The sequence below is a fragment of the Pinus tabuliformis genome, chromosome 7 (genome assembly GCF_031772625.1).
Source record: "Pinus tabuliformis cultivar Carrire ecotype Pingquan chromosome 7, CPIR1, whole genome shotgun sequence".
Lineage (NCBI taxonomy): Eukaryota > Viridiplantae > Streptophyta > Pinopsida > Pinales > Pinaceae > Pinus > Pinus tabuliformis.
The window spans coordinates 1,160,560,744-1,160,564,829 of NC_142293.1; the positions used below are offsets into that span (position 1 = coordinate 1,160,560,744).

Below are 4,086 nucleotides of genomic sequence, written 5' to 3' on the forward strand. Positions count from 1 at the left end.
GCTTTGGAGGTGTTTGAATACCCCAGGAAGATACACTTACAACTTCTAGCACCAAGTTTGTTTCTATGTACCTTTGGTATCAAGGCATAGTAGGTGGAAACAAAGACCCTGAGATGCTTTACGGAAGGAACATGTCCATACCACATTTCATAAGGTGTCTTGTTTCTTATAGCATTAGATGGACATCTATTTCTTATATATGCAGCACATAGAACAACATCAACCCAAAACATTATCTTTACATTTTTGAAGAAGAGCATGGATTGTACCATATTAAGATTGTCCTATTCATTCTTTCAGCTACACCATTCTGTTGGGGATTATAAGGCACAATTGTTTGGTGTATGATCCCATGTTGGTGAAGATAGTTTTCAAATTCATTTGATATGTATTCTTTTACATTATCAGTGCGAATAGACCCAATATGAGATTGTGCATCATTTTCAATCCATTTATGAAAATTCTTGAATGTTTGAAAAGCATCAGATTTGTTCTTCAATAAATAAACCCAACACATTCTGGTGTAGTCATCAATAAATGTCATGATATATTTATTTACATTTGCAGAAGGAACAAGCATTGGACCACATAAATCTGAATGAATAAGTTCAAGTTTTCTATGTGCTCTTGAATGTGAATCATGAAAAGACTATTTGCTATGCTTTCCTAGAATGCAAGCATCACATTGCTTAAGTTTTCTAGGAATTGTAGGCAAACTAGGAACACCATTTTTCTTCAACAAGCAGAGATTGTCATAGTTAAAATGTCCAAATCTAGCATGCCATAATAAACTTGATGGAAGTGTACCTTCTTCATGATGAGAATTGTATGAGAAATGTTGTGCATGAGCAGAGGTTCCTTGCAGCTTGATAAGCCTTTCTTCTTCTATTCCCCTCATGACAAGTGAGTGGTCAGATGGTTTTCTTACCTCAAGCTTGCCATCAAACATATGAATGGAGTGACCTTGCTAGTGTATGTGGACCAAGGACACCAAGTTTCTCTTGAGCTGTGGGAGATATAAAACATGATGCAGAAGAAAGTTTGGAAGACCATGCAGTTTAAGCCTAATTGTGCCAAGCCCTGATGGCTTGATTTTTGATTGATCTAAAAAGTATAATGCTCCATTAACATTGTTAGTGGAATCTTCAAAAAAATATTTTCTATGAGTCATCTGGCAGGTTTCTCCTGAATCAAGAAACCAATCATTTTTCCAAGAAGCAAGTGAAGCATTAAATAAATCTTCATTTACTCCAATGTTACATTATGCCACAAAATAGTGAGTGGATTCAGGTGCTTTACCTTTGTCTGTATCATCAGTTTTTCCTTTTTGTTGGTTTCTTTTCTGCTCAATTTTGTCCCATGGTAGCTTGCATGTAGAGGCATCATATGATCCATTTCTTTTCTAGCGTATGCAGTGCAAATCTGCCTTTTCTCCTTGAGAATGTCTGCCCCCCTACCTCTGAAATATATTCCTCTTCCTCTTTGACCACCTCTTCCTCTTGTAGAATCTTGAGCAGGGTGCTTTTCTTTATGACCAATGCACATAGCCTTTTCAGAAGATTTAGGGGCTACCTCCTTTCCAAAATCTTTCTCTCTTTCAGAAAACTTTTTCACAAGAGAGTCAAAGGTTATATCTTGAAGATTTCCATTGGCTTGCAATGACTTAAGGTAATTGGAGTAAGTAGGATAAAGTGCCTTGAGAAAAGAAATAAGAGGAGTATCCAATTCAACCTTAGTGGATTTGATATCATGCATTATAGACTTTACTTCAGATGCAAGAGCAAGAGGATCATTATTTTGCAGTGCAAGAGTGAAGAGTTTAATCATGAGTTGAACAACTTCAAGTGCAGAATGTGAGTCATAGAGTTCTTTCAACTTTTGTAAGGCTTCAAAGGTAGTTGAATATGACAAAATATGGCGACCCACCTCTTCATTTATAGATATTGCGATTAATGCATAAGCCTTGCTGTTTTTGTTTTCCCAAATGACGAGCTCTTTGTCTCAGGTAGGCTGTACTGGGTCATTGTCTCCATCTCCGACACGCACTCCTTTCTACAACTCATTAAAAATGAGGGTGTGTTTTATCATCCGGGACCATTCAGGATAGTTATCCTTGCCAGTTCCCACCATGGATATGATCGAATGCATTCTGTAAAAAAAATTAATTCTGCTGATAGAAAAACACTTCTGCTAATATACAGTAAAATTGTACTCAAAAGGGCATTCTCAAAAGATTTCAAATCTCTTCTTCATATACCAATATGTACGTCAATACCTCATGCTACATCTTTATGCAACATATTTTCTCCAAATGCCTCCAATGTTTGATATAAATACATCCAGCATTACATACAAATATTACATATTACATATGCCTTCAACATATTAAATTCTCCAATGGTAATGTAATATACGCCCATTAAAGTTCATATATAAATGAACCAAAACATATGATGTACGTGAAACACACGTTACCATACAATGAAGCACACAAGTGTGCTTAAATTAAATTCGTAGGCAAATGTCCCGGAGTCACAGAGTCGTCCACGTAGTTGCGCCACTCTGATGCCCGTGATGTTGTTGGAAGCATTCGAACCATTGTAGTAGAGGTGATGATTTCCCATGGGAGAGGAGCAGCGGTGCATGGTCTCTTAGGACCATGCAGCGGCAGGGCTTCTTCCGTCGGGAGCTCAGCCTCTTTGGATGCGTGTTGTCCCGTTTAGCCACACAAAAGTCAATGAACAACAATGGCATCCGAACGCAAGTCTCCATAGACGCCGAATGTTGTGTGCTGCCTGTGTGAAAGTGGAGGCAGAAGGATTTTGCAATTGCAGGGTCTCTATATAAAAGGCCTCTGGCTATAAGGGTTTCTTCCCTTACAGTATCAAACCAATGGCGAAGAAGCTTATCCCCTTGCTTAACCAGGTTTTGATAGAGAACGTTGTTGCTCCGAGAAAGACCGTTGGTGGAATTTTGCTTCCGGATAGAACTGGCAAGTTGAACTCAGGAAAGGTCATATCAGTTGGGCCTGGTTTTCGTAGCAAGGGTGGAAACACTATTCCTATTAGTTTCAAGGAGGTTGACCATGTTCTTCTTCCTGAATATGGTGGCATATAAGTAAAACTTGCAAAAAACGAGTACCACTTGTATCGAGAGGATGATATTCTTGGGATTTGCAGGATTGAGTTTTTCTTGCCTACAGGAAAACCGTAGCAAGAATAACTGTAGCAAGAATAACCATGTCAGGACAGTGCTTCTATTACCATGTCAGAACAACGCTTTTGTTACGATGTCAGAACAACAAACATTTATGGATAGTCGCCTTCTGGCAGACAGAGAGCGCAAGTAAAGGAATATGGCATACAAAGCACAGATAACAGAATATGGTAGACAGAGGGGTCGGGTAAAGGGATATGGCAGACAGAGGAGTTACAAGGAGCATAAAAGCTAAAAAGGAGTTGGCTCTGATACCATGTTGAGAAACATACCAGAGGCATAGGGTCCAAGTTGATGTCCAAAATAGGATATGAAGGAAAAGGATTGGGCAAACATGTACAAGGTATTGCTGAGCCAATAATGGTTTAGGAAAGGCCTAGTTATTTGGGTCTTGGCTATGGACAATGTTATGGAGAAAGTTCTAGAGCAGCCATGAAGGCAATTGAAATAGTTCCTAGAAGAAGTTTCATTTCAGGTTCTCTACCTCAAGGTTGTAAAGATTGTATTCTTGGGGAATGCAATAGTTTGAAACATACCTTGCAGGAAGAAGGTGTGCATAAGCATGCACTTGAACACGATATTTGTGAAAGCTCTAAAACCATTAAAGGAGTTGATGGTGTTCCAAAGGGAGCTTCTTCTTCATTCGATTCACCTCCTCATGAAAGCAATGAAGGTGAAAGGGAAAGGTATAAATCTGATTTTAATCATATTTCCTTTGATCATGTAAAGCATGGTGGATTTCCACATAAGCATTGGAAAATAATTGCATGTTCTTTTTGTGGTTTATTTAACCATTGGAAAAGAATGGCCACATATAGGAAAATTTTGAAGGAAAGAAGGCAAGAAGCAAAAGGTCCATTGAACAATGCA

At 38.5% G+C, this 4,086-nt stretch overlaps 1 pseudogene; it reads left to right on the forward strand.

Annotated features, from left to right (window-relative positions):
- The first annotated feature begins 2,892 nt into the window (after positions 1–2,892).
- LOC149251606 (10 kDa chaperonin, mitochondrial pseudogene) lies at positions 2,893–3,213 on the forward strand (annotated as a pseudogene).
- The last annotated feature ends 873 nt before the right edge of the window (positions 3,214–4,086 follow it).